Consider the following 25,303-nt stretch of genomic DNA (forward strand, 5'->3'; position numbering starts at 1 on the left):
ACGTACATACCGAATTGTGTTTTTTTTGTACCGTCTTACCTCAAGTGTTCACGATAGCAAGGCCATAGGAGAGAATATGTCTTTCACTAAAGGAGTTTGTCTGAAAAGGTTGCTCCACACCACGGGACCTCAACAGCAAACACAAGGTTCTCCCATAGTTTCAGTGTGGATGTGAGACTGCCAACAGACACAAAGGAGACAGAGAGATGTTGTAAAAATACCAAAGTTCAGGACTAACACTTCTTCGTCTGGGTCTGTGTGGCTGCTCTGGCCTCTGATCTCTGTCCTGACTTCCCCCTCTTCTCAACAACATTTGGCTGTCAGTATAAAGTCTCTGGGGAGACATCTATTTGCCAATTGCTGAGACTTAAAATATTGCAAAAGATGCTTGTCCTGTCAAGCACTTGCAACGGCAGGATTTGATATATGCTTACTCGTACTGTATTATTGTAGCCAACAGCTTTTGACTTCACACTGAATCAACTGGAGTTGGCCTACTGTTGTGCTTCTAAGTGTTGAAATAGGGGTCAGCTATGTTATGTTCTTTTAAGATGTTGATACTGTCAACAGGACAGATAAGTCTTGGTTTTAACTGGTGTCTTGGTTTATATGATGGTTTCAGCTTCAGGCCTTTAGCTCTTTCACTCAGCCCTCCGCTTTGATGCTGATTTCCTTTTGCTTCTGTCAAAGTCATTAAACGCAACACTATGGAGACTCAGCCTGGATGACTGGTGGTGTCATCCGCGCAACATTATCCCCTCTTATCAAGCCTTTCGTCTACCGCCTTCTTCTGTTTGATATTTCATGCCCTTGCTCCTTCTCCAGTCTACTCTTCCTCTCCTGCCACCTCTGGCTGCCCCCGATCTCATCCTCCACCTCTGTGTCCTCTAACCACTTGACACCTTTTCAGATTCATCCCCATCAGTTGGCAGACAGCGTGCATTTCACCCGGAGGGCACAATGCAGCGATCCTCGCGAATCAATGGCAGATAAATCAATGCTATCTCTTTTTTCCATGCCTCTGCTGCCATTGATTTTTTTTCTGTTACTTTGCTGTTTGTGGAGACTTGAACTTTGCTCAATTAAACTGAGTTCACTTTCAGGAACAAATTGTAACAGCGTAAGGCTTTCAGCTCAGAGACAGACACTAATGTTTGGTCTGGATGGAGTGCACAAGAGCTTTATTTATGAGATGCTCCATTCAAACAGAAGCTGCAGTGGTTTTTACTGAACTGAACCTGGATTTATTGGTATTGTGAACCCTCTTTCAGATGAGCCATGCTAAAGGCTTGCCTTGATACTGAGGTCTTTCATTTTGAACCAGAACTATCGTTTAAAATAAAGACAAAGCAAATATCCTTTGATCATATTTACCAAGAAAGAAGGAGGCCCAATTAGCATGTGAATAACCCTTGCTTTGGTGTTTTAGTAAAATGGTCATAGGCTTCTTGGCAGGGAAATATCTCATGTGATTTCATATCCAGTCTCCAGGCTCTGGATCCTGTCATTGGAAATGATTTCAGGGAAATGCACAGACTCAGACATATTATTTTGAAAACTACATTTAATATAGCCCACAGAAAATTATCCACTGTGATATTTCGCTAGTCTCCCCCATAAATAATTCATTGTTTTTATGTGCCCTCATGCTGCCTTGGGGATTGGAACAGCTGAGTGTTTTCACAACGTATTTGTGTCCAATCTTCTGCGTATTGGGCGCACTCTAATCAAACCACAGTAAACATGCCTTGAATGTTTGTTGAGTCATCTGCTTATCAGCTAATCAAATGGCTTATTTGCCTGCCTGCCTGCCTCACTGGAGCACAACACAGCTCTGGTTGAATATTTTTCAATTAATTGTTCATCTGTTTGATTGACTATGCAGCCGCTCGGCATAGGTGATATGATTGAACTCCACAGGCTTTAATGTATGCTCTATAGGTCCACTGAGGGGGAGATGTGATTGCGGCGAATAAATTTGAGGTTTTGACTAAGTCAGGCGCTCTATTGCTCTGGAAATTTTACCTCCCCAGGCACACTTTTCACTGTTTTATTTTTTGGTCATGTAAGTGTAAGGCCACATAAAAGAAGCAATATGTGAGTACAGTATGTACCTATTTTTCTGTGAAAGAACTAGCATGAAAGTGCAAGTCATAGAGAGAATTTCAAAAGCAGAAGCCAGGACAGCGACATGGAGCTGCCAGGGATTGGTGAGCAATCAGATAGGGCAGAATTGATGACCTGGCTCAGGATGGATTTCTTGGAGCGGGCTGCCAGACCGAGGTAATACTTTCAGGCTCTTATCAGCACTGGCATAAGCTGAGTGCTGCATCACCCACTTCCCAGCGTCAGCTTATTATGAGAGTCCATGATGTGTGATTGCTTGTACTGCCTTTGTGTGTCCCGGGGTCTGTGTGCACCGGACACAGTTGGCAAAAAGGAGAAGGAGAATAGGCCTACTAAGGGCGTCTGTCAATGTAAACCCTCCACTTCCCCACTGTTGTAATGACATTTTGCAAAAATAGGTGCTTTGTAAGGTTGTAAGGTTCCTGTGACTCATATAAGCTGGAGGTGTAAGCGAAGAAATTCTGCAAAGTTAAGTAGACGGTCACATACGTGCCATACTTTTTAAAAGATTGCCTTGCTGAAATATATTTAGGTAATTTCACATTTAGAGGAAGTCGCTGGATTCAAAGTAGACACTGTATGTGCATCCCTAGAACATTATAACCGTAGGGAAAAGGGCATCCTACAGTATAAGTAACTTACTAAATCTGAGCTTGTAAAGGACAATAAACTCTGTGTCTCTGAGGGTGTACCTGACAAACTGATTATTGCGAGGCCTAACTAATATGCACTATATGGAATGTTTGTCCTGTAGGAATTTCAGAACAATTAAGTTAAATAGCATTTTACAGTCTCCAATTCATAAACAGTAGATTCATTTTGCATGGCAATTACATCTAATTGCATTCTGGTTGCATAATAATACTTTATTTCTCCCTGTAGACCTGCCACAGAGCAGCTTTCCTGCAGTTTGAAGTGATTCGGTGTCTTGCTCGTGGGCACGTCTGAAGACTGCAAGTTTGAGCCCCGCTCTTCCCATCATGGGATGATGCCTTTGACCTTTAACTAGGATGCTGATAAGGACAAAAGAGTGATTAAAGATCTCAATCTGCATTCTGCCACGGCAATTTATATCAGACGGTTTTTTTCTTTTTCCGCGAATAAACAACGTGGTTTCAGACGCTTGGACGCCGAGCATCTCTATGGTAACAGTCCTCAATTACCGATGATTGGCTAACCCGTGGGAATGTTTCTATTCCCTCAGTGCAGTGATTGGTCGGTGGGCGGTCTGTGCAGCCTGACAGTCTGCAGCGTTCCGGGTTATTGTCAGTCTCGGCAGCTCGGCACAAGGGCAGGACCGCATCCCGGAGCTGCCTGAAGCAGCTAGCTCTTTATTCAGACGTAACCATTTCTTTTTTGGTTAATACACCAAAGAGAACATCTCGGAGCTTTGCTATCGAGGTTACCCCACAGCCTCAGCTGGAAATCTGAGTGTGAATCGGGAGGCAAGACATCTCGGAGAGGCTGCCGACACCACGGAGAAAGTGACGGACGGAGCAGAGTCTGATCACCGGGATTTTACATCGCACCAGTTTAGGATATTTCAGGCAGCTGCTTTGGCCCAGCCTTGATTTCTTTCAGGGTACCTTCACACAATATTGCCTAGATAATATTACTAACATTTGAATGAAAGATTTCACCTAAGGTCGTCTACGGTGAGCAGTCGGACCACTTTAAACCCATGCGTAACAGCGGTGGATTTTGGAGTACTGCGTAGCAGTTCAAGCATCCAGTCTTTCGACCAACAGATCTGTTATTTGGAGATACCTACAAGCAGGAAGAAGAGCAACCAGGAGCTTTTACTGTGTTCCGGAGGCTAAACGGTGAAAACCCGAAGCGCACTTGGTGCGCAATCCTTCCGAGGACGCTCCTGAAATTGCCGACCTGCGCTTTTGCCCTCGACAAAAATTGGCAGCCGAGTCGAGAAAAAAGGCAAAGCTTATTAACTTTGCATGCTAGAGGCTAGAGTGTGGAATCTAATTCGCAGGGTTACCGGTATATTTGCATACCATCGGAAGAGGAGGATAAACTTAATCAACATTTGACATCGACAAAGCGGCTGCTGGATGTTGGAGAACAGAATGAATCCTTTTTAATTTGGACCACAGAAGTATGAGGCAGATTGCTCAGTGAATACTACAATCTGCATGGAGTTCTAGTCTGCACTACGGAGCAATTTATGGTAAATATATTTCCTTGTAAATCCCTCTTTCTGTAAGTCTTGCAGATTCCGAATGGTCTGGGTCATTCTCTGTACCCATTAACGTGGTTACTGCCAGAGCCTCTCAGAATCCCTTTGGGATGATAAAGAGAGGAGCAGCAGAAAATAACGAATGTTTGTAAATGCCTCCCTTTTTTTCCCAGGATGCTGCTCACATAACGATGTCTCAGATTTAAACCCCTTTGTTTCCATGCGTGACCCACAATAAAGGAAGTGTTGTAAAAATCGACTTGTTAGAGAGCCGCTCCCGAATGGCTTCAGGAACTGCTTTGATGTGTAATATTGGTCTTTTCAAGTACGGGTAGCAATTAAGTGTATTGTCGAGGGTATCGCACCGCAGGCACCACAGGCAGGAATATGTGGCACTAGAGGAGTTGCGGCTCTGAGCAAAAGGTGCGAATTTTTCATCTGTACGCCCCCGTGCGTCACTGCGTGTGGGGAGGGCGATTATATTGTCTGCTGCAATTAGTGATTTTTCACCCCGGAGTGTTAAAGATATACAGTCCCCTTTTTATGGTGTGCCTGCATATTGTGACAGGCTTTTATCACGGAGCTCATAAAATTCATGGAGATGTGTGCGTAACACTGTAAAAGTTTTCACTTCGGGCTCGGCGACATGGATGATGCTCTTGTGCTGCATTCAGATGTGGAGGCTATTCGTCATTGTCCTATGGATTCTTCAGCAAATGTGTCCTCTACAGCCCTGGCCTTGCATGCAAATACACAAGTGTGATTATCTCGAATGCAACTGAAGTCCACGTTTTATTTGAATATGGCTGATAAACACTGGGCTGTTTCTGCTCCTGTGAACTTTGAGCCCTGTGGGTTGCTGAGGTTGCTTTGCAATATTTAGCTTCATCGCTCACACCGCACATAAATGAGCCTTGCACATTATGCTGACTGTGCAGTGAAAAAGCTGCACACAGTATGTTTTATCATTAGACTACAAGCGTCCTCAAAATTCATCTTCCTCACTGGCTCCAGTCATTCTCTCTCCAGCAGCCCCGCAGACAGGCAGTTCGCTGAATGTAATATGGGCCCCTACAGCAGGGCAGGCGCCCCCACAGTCAGGGCACCTGCCATAGAGCCTTCCTGGCTGTATTGAATAAAACATCCAGTGATGTATGAGGCAGGGGCTGCACCCGAGGGGGCAGAACTGCCTCATTTACTTCCTCCACTCTGCGCCTGTGACCTGCTGAGCAAATTGTGCCCATATTAGCTCTGCGGCTGCTCCTCACCTAAACAAATAGTCTCCCCAGCATAATGCTTGCCTTAACTCAACATGATGGTTGGACAAGGCAGGGGAGAACGGAATGGCAGAAAAAGCTTTAATATCTAGGTCACTGAATTACCTTTTGGAGTTTGTAGCTCTTGTTTTGCCTCTTTATTCTCTGGTTTGCTGTTAGATCTTTTTTTTTTTTCCTGTAACGTTGGACCTTCAAGTGTCCTGCTGCAAGACTTTACTCGCATTTCATCTTCCTCTGGCTTTCACAATGTTTCCTGTTGCTCCCTATTGTCAACTGTCTGACAAAGGCAAATTCAGCCAAATAAATTTGGAAAATATTAGCGCTTTGTAGGCGGAAAACTTGACTTGTAAAAATTCTGATCACACCAACAATGTATTATACTCTAGTGAAATAGGTTTTCACACTTTTATCAGAAAGTAAAGTAAAATCTGATCTCCTGTACTCATTTATGCTGCCAACAGTTGAAAGGTGGAGAGCATATTTTGGTATCATAATATTAAAAGTAATGCCCTGAAAGAAGCCTGACATTTTTATCAATTTGCAACTCAAATTGCATATCAGTTTGGTTGATTGATAGCGTTTGGGCCTTACTGTATTCTTTGCTTATTAAAGTGCCTGCCTGAAGTGAATAAGTGAGCTCCTCTCATGAATATCGTTAAAGTCGCTGAAGTTTAATTTCCTGCGCTGTGTATTAATCTTTTTTAATCCCTGCATGGTTTGATTGTCTCAACACCTACCCAGAGGCAGCAAAACTCATTTTGGCACTTATGATGACTAAAATAGTAGATACAGATGTGTGTGTGTGTGTGTGTGTGTGAGAGAGAGAGAGAGAGAGAGAGTGAGAGAGGTGTGTGTGTGTTACTTAAGACCTGCCCACCCCTGAAGTATTTAAGCCATGCATGTCCATTCTTGTGTGGACTCTATTAATGAAAGTGCTTCCTTTTATTCATGCAAATGAAGTAACATTTATGAAACAGATTTACCGTCCATTTATAGAAAAATATACTGCAGGTGTAAATAATCATGAAAAACATTTTCTTTTCATATCAAAGAAAAGAAAACACAACTGTTCCTAGAGTAGCTGACATCCTAGAAAGGGAAGAAGCTTCTTACTTGGAAATATCATTGGACACATGAACATTTCCTCTCAAAGCCATGTCAAAAGCAACTCAGGAGATAGCTGATCAAAGTGTTTCATCTCGGGAAAACATTCCTTGTTTTAACACTTTTCATGTGCAGGCAAACAAAAGAGAAGTGCCCTCTCTTGTACTTGAACAGTGTTACATGATTTAATAGAAACTCCATTGTCCTGGCAGCGAGATTTGTCTTGCACATCAGTACTCTGGATGTGGGGAGAGAGCATGAAAATGCAACAAACAAAAAGATTGCACACAAATGATTGTGGAGAAACCGACAGACCCTTTCAGGCAGCCAGTGCGAGTGAATAGAGGTGAAAGCCATGTTCAGTTTCCAGCACAGATTATGGTGATGATGGGATTTGGCATAAAATGTTCAGGCAGGATTAGCAGGGTTGGTTTTGGGTTTTTTTTATTTGGCGTTAGTGTTTGCAGGTAGAACTACAAATTCTTTATGCTTGACATTATTCTCTTGTTACATAGTTAGCTGCTACAATACATCAAACTGCACACTAGATCTGTTTTACTGCTGGAGGATTGACCCTCAGTCTGACAAAGTCAGCTCTCATTTTCTTCTGGTCTGTTTCCACAGTCTCAGGGTCAAATAATCAAACACAGTCTCTTTTAAATGGTTCAGGGTCACTGCTGGCAAAGGATTGGTTCTCAGTTTTCAAATGGTCTTTGTATGATACATCTGTAAATCAGCTTCTCTCACGTTATTGACCTTGTGCCAATGAGCAATATCATAGCACTTAAGTACAGTTTCATGAATAACTGTTCAGCCATGTGATGAGATTCCACTTGTACTGTATAACATAAAATTCATATCACACAAATGAATACAGAAATGTTGCGTAGACTGACTGAGATGTGTCAGTAATAGCACACAGTTCTAAATACAGTGCCCGGTACAAGCATTTCACTTCAAGCATGTTTTTGTTTGATGTTGAGTAGCTACACAAAAATAAACTACAGGCATGTGATTGCATAAATATACACCCCTGTGTTTCTGATGAGTGGTACATGTTAGCGGGACGCTGTGTGGTTCCTTGCTCGTTACTCCGCTGATGTTTTCCTGTTATTTTGGCTGCAGTAAAAGGTTCACTTGACCACCGCTCTGCTCATGTGATCTGATCTGCTGTGATGGTAGACGATGGCAGCTGTTCGTCAGGGTTATCTGCAGCCACTTAGTGCATGACGGACAGCGATGATCCTCTGACCTCTTCCCTCTCTTCCTGTCTCACCCCCCGTCAGACTGAATGGAAGTCACGTCTCACCAACCCCAGAGGTTAATGTATAGCTTTTAATTTGGAAAGGTTAGGGCGGTTACTCTATCTTTTTTTGTTTGAAAAATACTCTTGGGCATGTGAAATATAGTCAACAGGAACGGTGCAGTTTATCTGTGGTTAATGAGTACAGTAGTATAAAGGGGCTGACTGCTGTGCAGTTCATAGTTTGCTCCATAACCCAGCCAGAAAAGTGAGGGGAGGCATGCTCCTTCCAAAGTGTTCTTGGGGGAAGAAAGAGAATAAAGCAAATCTGACAAGCTCTCCAACAGCGAATTTGCTCTCCTTAAAAACAATGCCGCTCTTGCCTTCCTCATGGTCACATTGATTTGTTCTGGGTGACAGTGCAGGCTGCTGTGAAATCACCCCAGCGCCATTGATCTCAAGGAGAGGAGGAGGAGAGGGAATGAGAGCCTGGCGACAGTGAGCAACATGGGAAAATCCTCAGTGTGCCCTCTTCAACCTTAACCAGTAATAAAATGAAGGCCATGGTTACTATCAGATCAGCCCCTGCTGTACTTCTTCAGCCACTATATCGCAGTCTAGTCGGCGCTTTGATTTGTTTTGGAGGCCCGTACATGCTGTTTGATTTGCTATTGTGCCTCACCATGTTTCACATTATCAGCTGAACTCTTTATTGCCACTGTTTTCCATGCCAGAAGCAAGACTGTTTTTATCTCATGCAGGCCTCTGATTAATCTCTCCCTCTATGCTGGTGTACTTTAATCTTGAATGGAAGATATCTGATTCTCCTCGGCTATTGAGGAAGATCAAACTTTAATGGAACAAGGAACTGCACATCATCCTAATCTCCATCTCACTGCATTTTGGTTGACTGCTCTCCCTCGGGCTTTGTAGCTTTCTGCAGAAGCAGGAAATACATCAGACAGATAAGGTGTTTTCTCTGCATGCTTTGGTAATTTATTCCCTGTTGACAATGGCCACCACTTTACATCTCTGCTGTTTGATTACCTGGTTGAAGGAACAGCGGGTAAAAAGCAGGGGAGTTGACTGACAATTACAAATGGCTATCCTGGTTGACCCAACACGAGAAACTTTTCTAGAATCTTTAATTGGGGTCTCTTCACAATTCAGCCAGTCCACAGGAAAACATCCTATCCCTCTCTCTATTTATTGACATGTGAGAGACGGGACCATGTGTGACCTACGTCATCTGTCTATAATAGCCCGAGGAGCGAGATACGTTAGCTGCATGGATCTATTCACTGCGTTTGATTACACACTACAGTCAATCCAGGAATTAGCTGCTGACCACTATTTTCTCTATCCAGTTCCTCCATATCACTGAATAACAGTGCACATTATGCTGACCAGCATCCAAATTGTTACTGGATGGATGCATATTGTTGCAAATGGATAACACTTATGGGGTGTCACACCTCCCACAGACGGTTTGTGTCTGTGACAAAAAGAGGCTATTACCCAATTCTAAGGTGGTTGCTGCAAGGTAATGAAATTTCCACTGACTGGAGAAAACAATGTTGTCTGGTCTGGATTGTAATTGTAGAAGCCACCTCACCATTTTCCTGAGTTCAGCGTGAATGCAACACGATTTAATAAAACTCTGGAGATTTTTATCATTTATTGCCAGGCCTGGCAGCCGCATCAGGGAGAGTAAGCCGAGGCTTGCACAGATAAAACTCATTCAATTTACTTGTTGAATTTTAACCAAGCTGGAGACCATTTACACAAGAGCAGGCATATGACCCATAGGGAAACGTTTATGTGTTTGTGTAGGGCTGGTGCAGGTCAGATATATTATTAATATATAGCCACCATTTCCTTAATCTAAAAGGAGGAGTAGCCTGGAATTTCCGTCATTTTCTTCTGTGTTATTATTTGTGTCAAGAAAGGGTTGAAAATCCGTGGGATATTAGGCCCTGAGGCCAAAGAGCTTCTGTGTGCCTGCCTCCACTCACATACAAAAACATAGGAACATTGACATGAGGACATGTATGGACACACACACACACTCTCAGAGAAACACACACACACACGCACGCACAGACACACACACACTCCTAGCCCTGTTTTATTACCTCCTGCCTGCTGCTGGAATTGCTTTCCTCCCTCGAGTGAGCCAGGCAAAGCCGGCTTTATTGTGTTAACCTATTTGTGTGTCAAGAGCGATTGCAGCGTTCTTTATCTCTGTTTGTATTCGGACGGGGAGACGGCAGAGAGAGAGCGAGGAAGAGGGAGAGAGAGTGGTGGAGGAACAGAGAGAGGGGGGGGTGGGGGGTTTGCACAGGAGCCAGGCAAGCCACCGGAGTTAGACGGATGGCCGGTCACCTCGCTCCACTCTGGAGGATAATGACTGGTTGCTTAGCAATAACCTACCCCCACCCACTTTCAGACTTGCATCCAGAGTAATCACTTTTTTCCTCTAAAAGATTTCATATATAATTATAAGCCCACTGCCGGCATTTGAAATCTGCCTAATGGGTCTTTTCATTTATTTAGCTATTTAGCAGAGTGGGTTGTGCGAGCTGGAAATTTCGTTTGGAGGGGTGGGGGTGCGAGGGGCTTACCAGCTCCTGGTTTTTGTAAGTTGCAGTGTGTGTGTTTGTCAGCATGTGTTTATATCTGCTTTGTGTTGAGCAGTTGGTGGAGTTTGACCGGGATTACGACGAGGCCAAAGATATATTTCCTGCTAGATAGCTGCTGCTGTACAACCTTTGACCTGTGTAATGCTGCAGTGGCAACGCTGAATTCAAATACGTGCATCCACACAAGCTCACACATTCATATATTCCCGTTTTTTTGATGGGCGACCAGAGGCTATGAGTGCTTCTCCTTGTGAGCTCTTAGTTTTATTAACATTTTTATTGAGTTGAACAAATTGCTGACCTTTTGTGGCATAATGAATAGCCCGGCCTGCTAAAGAAAAATGAGAGTTTTGGCAGAAGTGACTGGCGTCAATCCAAAGCTGTTTAACTCATGATTTGCAGCGTGTTTATTCAGCAGGTGACAACATTTAATACTGCTGAGTGTTTTCCAACATTTCAGTTCTTTTTCAACTGTTTTTTTCAAATCTTACTCCTCAATCAGGACATTAATCTATAGGCTGTCTTTAATCTGCACTGCTCTGCAGTAGGTCTCTATAATTCTAGGTAACTGTGTTTTTAAGTGGCAGGATGAAGGTATAATATCTGAACATGACCCCAATTCAAAGAGCCTTTAATCACCAGCAGCCTCTTAATGTTGGGACAATGTCCAGAGTCAATTTAATGCCCAGCCAATTATCCTCTCTGCTTTTGAAAATAGTATTTTTTCCCCACCACTCTCTTATGAAGAAGTAAAAAATTTATTTGAAATTCCCTGTGAAGTTAATTTTAAACTTTTAGTTGTTCATGATGTTAAGAAAAAAAAGTTGCGGCTGCTCAAACAGACCTCATGGATCAAATTAAATCTTTTGACTTATGCCAGTGTAACCATTTGGTGTTGTGTTAGATTGTTCATTTGTGGATCCACAGACTACAGTTCACAAAAAAAAAAAACTTTTTTGTTATTGGAGCTTCTTCAAATAATGTCAGCCGTGTCTGATAGTTACCCATCTGTGCTTCCTCTCCATATCCTGTTCCATGCCATCTTTCCTTATCCAGGCTCATGCACCATTGCTAAAGCTGACAGCTATGCACGTCCTGGGAACTTCATACAGATAAACTAAACATACAGCACTATCCCCCACCCCCATCTCCGTGGCATGCTTCTGTGGCTGCGTCTATAGGAACAGCTGTCCAGCTGTCACCGCAGCCAGCCAGTCAGCCGCTCTCCAAGGCAACATCTGTAGAGACTGAACGCACAAGGGCAGCCTGCCGTTCTCTGCTCGTCCCCAAAGACCATGGAAGTGTGTCAGGCCTTTTGGCTGCACATTACCACTGACCACATCAACCGTATCACTGGGTTTTGATTGAACGTTATCTGCTCCTGTGCCACTTAAAAAAGCTCTGTGAGGCATCAAACTGTTACTTTTTATCATCGACTAACAGTGATCTGCTACTGAAGTGATTCATATCATTATCACAACAGTTCTTAAAAACATAACATGTGCTGCCAAAAAAAAGAACACAGCACATTATCGTGTCCATTAATAGTTGTCTACCTCTGCGCCTGTGTGTGTGTGTGTGTACGTACGTGTGTGTAAACAAAATCCCAGCGAGCAAGGTGCAATGGCCTGGAACTGACGAGAACCCACTGGGAGAGTCTCTCCTTGATGTAGCCCCCCGCTCCCTTTCCCTCACACACACACACACACACACACACACACACACCATATTTTCCTCCTGGCAGCGGAGTGACGGTGAGGTGGGTGGCGGGGGGGCACAGAGCCATGTGAGTGGGGATGTGAACAGAGCTGCGGTCCCCTCTGTCAGCCACAAACTAGGATCAGGGAGATCACATGGGACCCTCTCCTAGGATGAGCAGAGGGAAGAAGGGAGAAAGCAGCTGTTCAGTGTTTTTCTCTTACTACTTCACTGGATCACTTGTGGTTTTTTTCTTTTTTTCTTTTACACTCTCTGTCGCCATCTCTGAGGCTGTCTTTTTTGGTAGATTTGACTTTAAAGGAGGAAATGCTTTGAGTGCTGCCGTAGACATTATTAATCCTCTGCCTCTTGTTGTTGTGTTAAGGAACTTTTACTTTTGATTTCTTCATCAGTCCTCTTGGTAGCTGAAGGTCTCCCAGGCATACTGCGCCTCTCCCCACAGACAGCTGCACACTCATACGGGCTCTGGGCGAAGTTTGATGGATCCTGTTTACTGGAGCTGAGAGAATGCCTGGGTATCTCAAATTAAGTGTCACTTAAAGCTTGTCTTTTAGTCAGCTTTCCATTTGTTCCCCCATCTCTAGTGACAGCGCTGTGCTGCCAATTGTAACAGGGATTGAGAGGAAGACATTTGGTGATTACACATTCTGTCATGATTGAGGGGTGAAGCCAGCAACTCGAGGCAAAACCAAATTCCATATGGCTGTAGTGAAATTTCTCCACCCATAGTGAGTTACACTCAAACAGCCCCTGTCCTGATGACAGCAAAATCGCTTGCTCATGACTTATCGTTTTATCATTCAAATTTACCCCATTGATGCCTGCTGCTGTGATTGACAGCTGGGCTTGAAAGCCACAGCTATCTCAATTGAGCTGCGGCAGCCAGTTGGTAACCGTGACAATGGTCTCTCCTCTTTGCCTTGTTTTCACACTTTTTCTGCTGTCACAGAAACCTCACTGATTGCTTCTCTGCCAAGACAGCATCCTATTAATCTTTTAAATAAGGGCCACAGCCGAGCAGTATTGTTTGCAGAAAACCAAAAGGACCTTGTGAGACCACACTGAAAAGGAAAAAAGGGGCAACTGGGGCTGAATCTGTCTCATTGTGGTCAGAAAGCCGAGTCTCCTTAAAACCAACAATATTAGAAATCTAATAGCTGCTCTGGAGATGGATGGCGCTGAGGTCTGAATATAGCCAGCGCTCTCTGGCCCCTCCTGATAACTCTGTGGGCTCTCTTGTCTTCTGCCGCTCTCAGCCTTGCTCTCCAGGTGCATTCTGTGCTTTCATCTGCATCGTGGCACTCTGAATAAAAGCCTCTATGTTTATGGCCATTTTATTTTTCCATGCTCTTATTGATCCCTTTCAGCATGGTTGGAATAGGCTTTTTTTTTTTTCAATTCTGGGCTCAAACTGCATAACAGCGGCATATTCTGAAATGGCAAACCATTGATGTTTTGTGATGTGACCTAGGGAAGGAAGAAAAGTGTCTCAACCCTTCATCCCCCTGTAGTTAGCTGACAATTTGTTTAAGGGAAACACAAACATGAACGAAATAATGATGTGCTTGAACAAACATATGTTCTCATAACCTAGAAAAACCAAGCTCGCCTCCTCTTTGAAAAGGCACTCTGATTTCATGGACTAGGTTTTTGTTTTTAATCAGGTGTGATTTGTGAACATTTCCCAAGTGGTAGGAAGTTTTCTTTGAGTCTCTATACTTTCTTGTCAAGTGGTTGTTAATGGAGGATTGCTGCAATGCTGCCGATACCTTCAGCTTTGTAATGAGTGCCTTCCTGGGCAAAATTGCCCCATAAACCAAATCTTTCAAGTATGAGGAACATGTGGCGGCAGTATTCGGCATCTCAGTAGTTGGAGGTGTTTGCATCGTGTAAAGGTACTGAAGTTATTGGATAATTGTATACCTTCCTCATGTCTTTGTCCTGTCTCTGGCCATGGAAACCCAGTGAGGCAGGACAACCTAGATGACTAATTGACTCCCAGGTCAGAGCCACATGATAGCAGGACTGCTGGTCAATGGAAATTGATATACTTTCCCCTACAGGGAGCTACGACTGCTTTGTGATCATCTGCGCGATCATGCACCCGTGCATGCATCCTAGCATGAGAGTTGTTCATCCTCTGTGGCTCACAGTTGTTCCTTCACTTTGAAAATGCTGCAAATGAATCCAGTAATAACTACATCAGAGCGATATAACACTGCTATTTATATAGGTGTAGTCTGGCACTTCCTTTTAATCTCACAGTATGCTGCTGGGAGAATATTGTGGTAACAACAAGGAATATGAAGCATTTAAAAAAAATGATGTATCTTAATGACTTGAACAATTTTGGCCTGCTTGTGTAACATTTGACGCCAATTTTAAGTGTATACACTTCAGTATTTTATGAAAAAAATGTCCTCAGGACATAGCAACAGCTTTGCAGTGATAAAGGTTTTCTCTACACTCTGTGTATGTAGTGCCGCCGCAGTGCTTTTTATCAACATTAAAGATCTCTTTGCTTCACGTGGATCTTTTTTGTGCACAAAGATGAGCGAGTGTTTGTAACAGTTGGTCCTTGAAATGTGCGTTAAACCGCAAGTCTTTGTTTCCTCTGAACATGCAAATATGTGCACGCAGGGATGTCTTTTTGTTCTTGTTTGCAGGTTAAACACAAACACTGCTGTCCCAGTTTCACACACAAGCCCCCTCCACCTGAGTCTGATCTCCGGCAACGAGCCCGAGCGCCTCGCTTGCAGCCACGAGCCTCCTCCCCTCTGCCCGTCATCCAGAAAAGATTCTCTCAGTTCCTCCAGTTTCAAAGCGCTCGCATAGCTTGACTGTGTCGAAGCACGCCCCTCCTCCCTGACCCCTCCTCCTGGAGACAGCACTCTTGACCTGCTGCCCCATTGTTTCCAGCAGGGATGGATGAGGAGCCGCCTCTGCCGGCGCGATCCTTCACTCAATAGCTGCTCCATCTGTTGACTGCGTGACTCTGGGTTACAAGCGGGGATTTTGCTCCGTCTGTGCAGGGTGTGAAAGGAGCTATCTCAGGGGGCTTCCTGAATAGGGTTTTAAAACTGCAGTAGCAGGGCGTTGTGATGCCCCTCACACACCACCCCTCTCCCCTCCACCCGTCATCAGCCCAACACAGCCGGTTGGGTGTGTGCAGGATGAGAGGCCTGCATTGTGCCTGTTCACAGGCCCCTAGGCAACAGGGTCACCTTGTCCCCAAACAAATGCTGCCCTCAGTGGGATTGTTGGCACTGCATGTCTGTGTTTCTGTGTCTGCCTGTGTGTGTGTGTGTGTGTGTGTGTGTGTGTGAAGGGGGAGTGGGTATTTGAGTGTAAGAATGCATCATCAGGAAGAGGGCAGAGGCCTCGGCTGTGAGGACATTTATCTAACATCTCTGCCTTTCACATCAAGGCCTATTCAGGCAACCCGTCTGCGTCAGGCTTTCAAAGGACATCACAGACAGAGAAACACTCTGGGCTGCTTTACAGGTCAAACTGCTCTCACTGAGCATTTAGTCCAACAAAGCTGCTGATGTCATTTTCTATTCCTCTTGTACATTCAGCTTAGTTAGGGGAAAAAAAAGCATTTTGAAAACATTATCTGTATTTTGTCTCTCATTAATTTGAGTTCCCATCTCTTGGAATAGTGGAAGAGCAGAGGCTTAGGCTTTTGCGGCTGGTCTGTTCTCTGGTTCGTCCTCTTTAACAGAGCATTTGTTAAAAGAAAAATCTGTGGCTGTTTTGACTGCTGATTCACCGTCAGTAATAAATGTTGAAATTGCAGTGTGCCAGACATTTATGCTGAGGTCCTCTGTCTATCTGTGTGGGAGCTGTTATTTAGCAATTCTTCTTCAGAGGAAATAAGCAGGTTCCTGCCCTCTAGGATCCTCTCTGTCCTGAATAAACTAAAAGAAAAACCTATATTTGGGATTTATTTATTGCCATACAGGTTCAAATATTTGCACATATTTATCATTCCTAGGTTTTTATAATCTTTTTATAGTCTGAACTTGCTTTTGACAGCGTAAATCATTCAACTGCTATTCAATTCCTCGTTTTATTTCTATCAAATGGGGTGGTCCTCCTGGTTTGCTTCTTCTTGCCAGGAGCATAGTACTAAAGAGGCATAGCCAAGCACCCTCCGCCTTGTTTCCTGTTCTTTTCCTTTATCATAGAGCCACAGTCAGGCTCACTACTGCGGCCCGAACCCCGCAGCTGTCACAGGATGCCCCCAACGCATCTCAACCTCAGTTAAAGTGATTAAAGTAGCAGAATCAGCCCTCCTCATGTCTTTCACACACGTGTTTCACCTTCACCTTTCTCCTCAGGCTAAGAAAAGACAAAGTGAGCAACAGTATCAGACAGAGAATCAGGCGGTTGGTTCAGGCATGGAGCCCCCTCAACAGACGAGACAGAGTTAAAGGAGGAGGGGGATGTTGAGTGGAATGAGTGGAGGTAAAAAACTGCAGTGACAGCAGAATGAATAAATTGAAAAACTCTCTCATTGTAAATTGTCTTTCGCTTGTGACAAACGATCTGATAGGCGAGCGGCCCGGGTTTCCGACGCATCCGTCCCAATAGAGCTGTGAATAACTGGTCTATCTCCACACTGCTTAGCACTGGCCCCGCACTTAATAATTCATACAGTGTGAAATATTTTCCCCGGTACAGATATGCCAAAGAGCTGCCGCCAGCAGGCGGGGGCGGTGAGGGGGGTGTCCCTGCGGTGCTAATTTGGGGGATGGTGACGTGCATAGATTTCCAAGGGGTCTCTAGTTTAGAGGAGATGCCTCAGACACATTTGCTCTCCTGTATGCTCTGTCTGCTACTGGAAAGAGCTGAGCTGGAGATGCAGAGAGTGAGACTGAGAGAGTGCAGATGACATTTAACTCACGGCTGATCTGCCTGGAACCGGGAACAGAGAAGGAAAATACATTTCCATTTAAGCTGACTGAACACAGTTATCAGTGACTGTGGGGACAAAGGGAGGCTGTAAAGCCGCTAAGTAGTTTTTGCTGTTTGCCCCGGTGAGTGCTGTGGTCGCAGTTGACATCAGTGGCAGCAGGTGTCTGTGGACACCTGGTTTATGTCTCTTGTTTCCATCAGGTGACTCCTCCTGCCTCAGGCTCCTGCAGGAGCTCTGCAGCCAAAAGCGACTCTCATGGTCCCTGACCTTATTGTCCCCTTCATTCACAGTGCTGAGCGCACACCACCTTATTCCCCACAGTAATAAACCCAAAGCTATAATGGCCGTGCTCGCATGTACACGCACAAGCGCGTGCAAACGTGTGCTCCTCCGTGATATTGTCACGCCACGTGTGTCAGTTTTGTACAGTTGTGCTGTGTGGTTTTGTCTGGCTCGTTCCGCAGCGCAGTCCTGTACAAACTGAGTTTTTATGGTTCGCATTCAGGCCCTGATACCAATTATGCAAACTATTAAAAATTTAAGGAGGACAGTCTTTTATAATTTAATCCTAAAGTAATAGATTCTATTAAAAATGCATGAGAGGAGCTTTATAGATGGAGCTAGAATTAGTGTCTATCAAAGACTCCAGTCAAGGATGCAGGGGGAATGGGCGGCAGGAGTGGTGCTATTGCCTCATTATTCAAATAGGATATGATTACCATAGAGTAGGAGTTCCTCAGCGCTGAAGCAGAGCTAGATGGCCACTGTGATCACAAACAGGAGGAGCCTAGCTGGGCTCCTCAGGGGACAGGTCTCCCCTTTTCTGGTGAAATGAAACTAGTTTTAGATTTCCTGTTTTAACTTTCACAAATGGGATTTGAGGCGACGTGTGATTTGTTGTGGTTTAAAGCATTCTGTCGTTGAATTACTCTGTCTTCTCGGGTTGCTCCTCCCTGGTGTTTCACTTGAGATTGTTTAGTCTTGTCCTTGCTGAAAGCATGTAGTAGGTGTTCAAGCATGAAAACAGGAAGCCTGCAGTGTTGTAACTTAATGGCTCATGCAGCAAGCGAGCAGCAGACCTTTTGCTGGCCTCGGCACTCCTTGGCTTACCCCACAGAGTTTCCTGGACAGGTGGAAAGCAGAGTGACGACTTTTCACAGCATGAGTGGTGTTTTTAACAAACCAACCATATTTTCACTGTTTTTATTTTTGAACGTTTTAGTCATTTTGTACTCCACTTTATCCTACTCTGGCAGGGGAGGGAGCTAAACAGTTTTTCTGCATCACAGATTTTATGGAGCACAGATAGCAGTTGAATTTCACTCTGTTGTCATTGTGACTTGCTTCAGTAATCACAGGTAGAAAACTGCCATTCAGATACCATAACAGCCTCTGAAAGTGCTCTGTGCTTATTAATGTGCTGCAAGAAGTGGATTGAAAAAGCCAATAAAAATTGGAACCTTCATGAAGCTTATATGGATAGTAAGTTCTGCCTCGGAGGTAAATTCCTCGCCTTTTTGATGTAATGGTTCCCTGTTTATGGTATAAATCCAATGGGTTTAATCGATCATCTCCATGGAAAGGTCAAGAGGAGATTCTCTGGTGTTTGAAGTGCTTATCCCATGGAGGAGTGCCAGAAATGTGACACCTCCTTATGAGCGGGTGGAGGCAGGCAGATTAGTGACGGACAGGGTGGCCCGGGGGGATGATTTAGGGAGATTCAACTCTAAATACTCTGTGTATATCAGAGAGAGAGAGAAAATATAAGCCACCTTCCCCCAATCCCTATTTTCAACAGAAAAGCATATTAGTAGATTAAAAAGAAAAATTCCAAAAAGTATTAAGGAAAACAAGGGGGTCGCAGCTGGCGGTGAAAGGTGAACAAAAGTTTATTGGTTTTAACCTCCTGTCCACACTTTTTTGTTTAATGTTGCTTGAAGTTACCGGTCGGTTTCATCCCTCCACAGTCTAATCTAATCTGGAGTGGGTGGCGGTGGGCAGCATCTGTGCTCGGAGTTGAAATAGGGCTTTCTCTCTGCCTAATCCTCTATCCAGGGATCACTCAGTAGGGTGAAGACAATTACCAGCCTGCTTTCTCATGCTAATGGAATCTCTAACTAGATCTTACAGAAAGAGGAAAAAATAGATGGAGGAAGAAGAGAAGCAGGGACAATGGTGCAGAAAGATGACCCAACTAAAATGGGTTTTTAGATTACCATTTAATTATTGATAGAGACCCAGTTGTAAGGCCTAAGGTCAGGATTTGGAGAGCATTTTCTGACAATGAGATAGATTATCAAGTAAGTTTGGTGTGCGAGTGTGTCTGTGTGTGTGTGTGTGTGTGTGTGTGTATATGTTGGGGGTGTTGTGTCAGGAAGTTGCTGAGACAGGACTGATGTCACCGACATATCAGCAGCTGTGTGCCAGGTCTGCCTTTCACCTTTTTATCACCTGCCTCCAGCAAGGTGTCTGGAGTGGTTTTAAATTGCATTAATATGCAGGAATTTATAGATTGCCTCCCTTGGCATTTCTGCAGGGAGGGGAAGAGAGTATTACAGTCTCCATCTGCACTAATTACTGGGTCTTGGCAGTGTTACCTGTCTCTTGTGAAGGACAAACTAAGGCACAGAGCAGTAACACGCAGAGCAGAAGGAGCTCATCTGCTGGGGAGTCTTCAGGAAGAGGGATGTCTCCGGGGCATTTTTACCCTGATATGTTTGATGTGTTGAGAGCCTTGACTACCATAAAAAAAATCTCTGCTAGCAACATCAATAAACTAAATGACTTCGTCCAACTTCCTTCATCTGGAGCTCAGACAGAAAAGCTAACAGGCTTTGCACCTGATTTCAGTGACAGTGACTGTTGTAGTTAAATGTATCAGCGTATATCTTCTGTTAATCCTGGTGGAAACTTAAATTGACTGTCTCCAGTGTGTCAGAAGATTTAAAGTCATGGCAGCTCAAGAGTAAATCTTAACAGGTGCACACCAACCGTGTTCTCCTTGAAGTGTAGTTCTGAGACCTGAAACAGAAAGCACGTTGGTCTACCAAATAAATCACAGGAGCAACGAAATGTATCAAAAATCCTTGAGAGGGAAAAGATAATCAGTCTGCACATATTCTGTTATCTTGGCGATGACCTCGCCTCTCAATTCTCTCCCTGGCTGGTCAAACTCACTGATAACAGGAGCCCTTATCAGGTTTCTTTTGTCATGGAAAGCATCTACCATTTGAAATCATTACAACCTGCCCTCTTTTTCACTTTCCCCAATCACTGAGCAGTGACACCAAGACCTTGTCTGTGAAAACAAGCGATCAATGCTTTAACTCTTTGCACTACAGGTAGCTCACTGGCTGCCAGGCTGCCAGGTTTCTGCATCCAATCTGCATGTGGTAATTCCTCAGCTCGCTGTGGGTTTCTCGGGTTTCTGTGTTTGTCTGTCGGCCTGTCAGAAAGACTTCTTGGATTGCTGCTGCATGAACATCTTGCTGGTGTTTGTGCCATCTGTGCCTTTAGCCAGCAGGTGATTACCAACCACAGCCTCACCTCCCACTCTGTCCAATTGGATTCCCTCTGCTGGCATGGTCAGGGCCAGCTTTCAGAGGGAGCAGGATGACAACAGCTGGATAGCAAACATTACAGAGTAAAGGGATAGGCTGCTGAGTCTGAGCAATGGAAACTGCACTGAGGAGAAAATGTGTGGAGAAAAATGCCTGCTTCCTCTCCCAACTAGCTTAGCTGTGAGCATTTGTGTCATCCTCTCTTTTATAGTTGTTAATATCCAGCAGAGCAAAAATGGCTTTGTCACACTTCAAATATATCAAATGAGATCAGTGTCAACTTTTCGACAGTACACCGTTTGATTGCCTTGTGGGCTTCATAACACACTAATGATATGCATGACTGGCTATTGGATCTATGACACCCTCCAGTGAAAGACGGCGGAGTTGTCCCTTGGACCATGGGAACTGGGGTCACCTTAGGCCCTTGCAGAGAGTGTTGTTTGGAGTCAGGGCTCTGCAAGTGAGAGAAGAAATCACATTGTTTGAATTTAATTATATTCCATTGATTTATTGAACACCCATTAATAAGCATACATTTCTAGGCAGGGCCATTCTGCGTAAAGGTTTTTCTCTCTCTCTCTCTCTCTCTCTCTCTCTCTCTCTCCATCTTTTCACTCGCCTGCTCACTCCATTTCATCATAAATTGACATAAGCCTTTCTTTGAAGTTCAGGAGCCAAGCTGAGGAATGACAGCACAACAAACAATGAACAAAACACAAAAAAGACAATGAACACTGTTTGAATATTCAAGTGAGCCACCGAAGGATGGGTAGAGGGAAAAAAAAGAACCCTTGTTTTATTCTTGTTGTGTTAAGCCATGAATGGACCTGTCTGGGACAATAAAGGATTGTGTCACATTGGGATAAGAAATTTTGCTATATCAACAATGCTTTACAAATGGTGTGTAATAAGGTTTACTGTGAAAAATATAAATCCTAGCATGAAACTGAGGAAAGCACAGCTCATTTTTCACATTTGGCTGAAGTTGGTGTGGAGGTTTTGTGATTTATGCTTGGAAGCCCTGCCCGGTGAGGCTGCAACTGCAGCAAAAAGCTTAAAAATCTGTTTTTCAGTGGGAAATTTAGCTTTTATTGCAGCTAGATTTGTGGTCAATTAATTTTTGATTGTCTTTTGCAGTGGTCCTTTCTCAACAGCAGTCCTCTGGTGTATCTGTGAACAGTTTTGTATAAATTCCGCAGCTACTCTCCACATCGGTTCAGTATGTCACAACATTCACAGGGTTCTGTGTGAAAGTGGTGGTGAAAGATGACAATTGATGCCGCTGCCGTACAAAACAGTACAACAAAGGCTGAGGCAATAAGAGGAGAAGAGGATGTGTTTCCCCTGTGGTTTGTCTGACAATCTTAAGCCACGCTCTCATTGCTCAAAGTCCCTCGCTGGCATCAGCAGGAGCGCAGAGGCTCAGTCATGTTGTAAGAGCACCTTGGTTGTGCTGGAAATGAACGGATTTTTCTGAGGGGACTCCCAGCATGGGATTGCAAGCATGTGTTGTGTTTCGGCCGGGTGATTTGTGCACAGGATACACAACTTTTCAAATTTAAATCAGAAATACAAGGCTGCAAGGCAGTTATGACTTGTGGATTTTCTTTTGCACCTCATTGCTCTTCGCTCAATGTTAATTATGGTGCACTCAGGAAAGTGTTTGCTTGTTGAAGCTACAATTGAAAATGGGATTTTTTTTTTTTATGGTGCACTGTCTTGTTGAGCTTGAATGAGTTTAAAGTTGGTTTTGAATCAACATTGTTTGTCATACTCATTTTAGCTTCTTTTATTGTGAATAGATCTCATTTTTCAGCCTCTATTGGACCCTTCTGAAATAGTTTCTTTCCCACAGTCCTGGCATCTTCCTCCTCTTTCAAGTCTGTAGTATAACACATAAACATTTCTGAATGGCACTTTGATCATGATCGTATAGGTGGTGCTTTTAGGTGCTCGAGTCAGGAAAGTGCAATAAAAGAACACATAGATACTCATAAATAGTCAGAGTTTTTTATTTTGCATGTGTCAAGGTCAAGCTAATCGGTGCTTGGCTTAGTGTATACCCCTGCACAGTACTCACGTTCAGTGTAGGTGTAAAAAGAGCAGTATGCAGAGACTTACATAACTGATCCTTTGGTAAACCTAAAAGCTGCACATGTAATACTTCAGAGAATTTCCATCTCAGGTTGTTTCCTAGGATTGCAGTGGAAGATTGTTTTACTCACTAGCTTGAGTAGCCACGGTGTGCTACAGTGTTTCCAATATGTGGAGACCTTTTATTTATTTCAAAATCATACCACGAAGCAGAGCAGGTGCCAGGGAGTGGACAGAACCATTTGAGCTGGACCACATTAAGGGACCCCGTCTTACTCACTGGAATTGACAGACCCTAAATCAAACAAGAGCTCAATCCACCATAACCACCTACAGGCCAGTACACATTTATTTGATGTGGTGGGCTTTCTGCTCTAAATAACTTGCAGCACTACGTAAATACTATCTCTCTGGCTTAAATTTCACCCTCAGACTGATGCTCAGATATTGGCTGATAATTTATAGTTAAATTCAGTATAATATTCTCAATTTTTCTAAGAACCTTCAACAGTCCTCATCGCAGTATTTGTACACATCCACCCAAACTGAGTTTGGTTTACAGGTTCTGAGAATTGTGTCTATGTGAATCAACATTGGATTCATTTTCATTTAATTCAGCTCTTTGCATTTTCTATGTTTTGAATGTGGTTGCCACATAGTTCTAATGGCTCATATCTTTGGAGCCTGATATTTACCATTAATGAAACCTAGCCCAGCACAAAGATGCAGCAGTTGGCTGTGAAGTCAATTAGTCCTCATTGCTATTACAGGGTTGACATTAGTCTATGCAGGCGTGTTTTGATTAGAGATGACAGACGACTCGCTGCTATTGGATTGCCAGACATTCCTCACCCTTCATCCCATGGGTGAAGCTATTGAAGCTGACTGGAATATGGAGAGCTAACAGCTGACTGTTTTTGCCAAGATGCCCTTCATCTCCGGAGAAACCTCTTATAAACACGACTGTGCGGCCTACGAGGCTGTATAAGCCCCAATAACAGTGACATGCTGCATCGTATATATAAGAATCAGCTGCCAATATGTTATTCCAACACTGTATATCATGGCAATAATGTCTGAACTGTAGGCTTTTACACACAATGGCCTTTTGTTGTGCAGGTTATTTATTGTGCTGGTGTGAGGTTGTGCAGAGCTGGTGGGTGAGTGCATCCAGGGGCTTGTATTGTTAGGGAATCAGTGGCTCTTGTTTGTGGAGCTGGGAGGGTTTGTTAACAATGGCTTTTTTATGTCCCAGAGTGCGTGCCTGTCGGCAAACGTCCCCTCAGAATTTTTGTTTGTGTGTTGGTTTGTTGTTGCTGTGTTTGTATGTGGATCAGGGTCGGCGAACATAACCCTCTCATTGTGTGCCATGTCCACCCAGACCAGTTTTATATCAGATACATGTGAGCATTAGTGTGTGTGTTTTGAATATACTGTATGAGTGCAAATTATTTAGTGCGGGTGTGTGGAAAGTGCCGAGCTGAAGGGGTTTACTGCCAGTCCTTCCTAATGGAGCCTTTCACTCTCCCTCCATTCATGTGACGGCATGGTGACGGAGAAGGGGGAGCCGGGGATTAAGGGGGTAGAGGCAGTGCCTTGTTAAAGAAAAAGAAAGGGTTTGAGTGTGTCGATTGGATTAACTTGTTTGGGCTTATTAAGAGGGGAGACACAGCAGCTTGTTAAAAGCACTGCATGGGGCGTCCCACAGTGAGACGGCAGGGTCACCATTCAATTAGGCTGAAGCCCCACCTCCGCTCATTGTGGCGTCTGTCTGCCAGGCTCCTGAACCACGGCTGGTCCTACTCTGGGAGGGGGAGTTTCATAGGAGACACTCAGACAGTCAAACCTCTGTAGAAGCTTGATGATTGGTTTTCTATAAAAATCACTCAGGGATAATATTAGCCAGGGCTGGGGGCTGTGGGAACTAATGCTGGTACAGTACTTGAGTTTCAATTTCTATATCAAAATTATACCTTTACCAATCCGTTTATTTTAAGAAACATTAGTATGTTTTTAATACCAAACATCGCCAGACAAGTATGCCGATATGAGGAGATTCTTAGATTCTAGTATAAACGTAGATTACAAGATTTATGGCACTTGATTCTATTTAATGCTAACTTCTTGATTCTTTCTTTCTGCACGTGACAACTACAGTACGGTTAAAGCTACTTCCTGCATTAGTACTGTACATTGGCAGTGAATGGAAATCGCTAGGCACAACTTCATCTAAAATGAACATAATTCCTAGGATACTGGGCTTGTTTTTCTACAAAACCTATTTTTATGCGACAAAAGATGCCAAAGTCCACAAATGTTAACTGTTGTTGCAGCCACACAAGGACGTTATCAAGATAAAAGAGTACAGAATTGGCAAAATTTAGCTTTAAATCAGCACCATCTGATCAAGGACAAAGCAAAC

General features: G+C 43.9%; 1 protein-coding gene across 1 annotated transcript in view; it reads left to right on the forward strand.

Moving 5' to 3' along the window:
* Positions 1 to 3,456: 3,456 nt before the first annotated feature.
* The window catches only part of fam222aa (family with sequence similarity 222 member Aa), a 45,406-nt gene continuing 23,559 nt past the window's right edge, over positions 3,457 to 25,303 (forward strand). The window contains exon 1 of the mRNA XM_070833838.1: positions 3,457 to 4,309. The gene's annotated coding sequence lies outside the window, so the exon portion shown is untranslated. The remainder of the gene's footprint in view (positions 4,310 to 25,303) is intronic.

The sequence above is a fragment of the Pempheris klunzingeri genome, chromosome 7, assembly GCF_042242105.1.
Source record: "Pempheris klunzingeri isolate RE-2024b chromosome 7, fPemKlu1.hap1, whole genome shotgun sequence".
Taxonomy (NCBI): Eukaryota; Metazoa; Chordata; class Actinopteri; order Acropomatiformes; family Pempheridae; genus Pempheris; species Pempheris klunzingeri.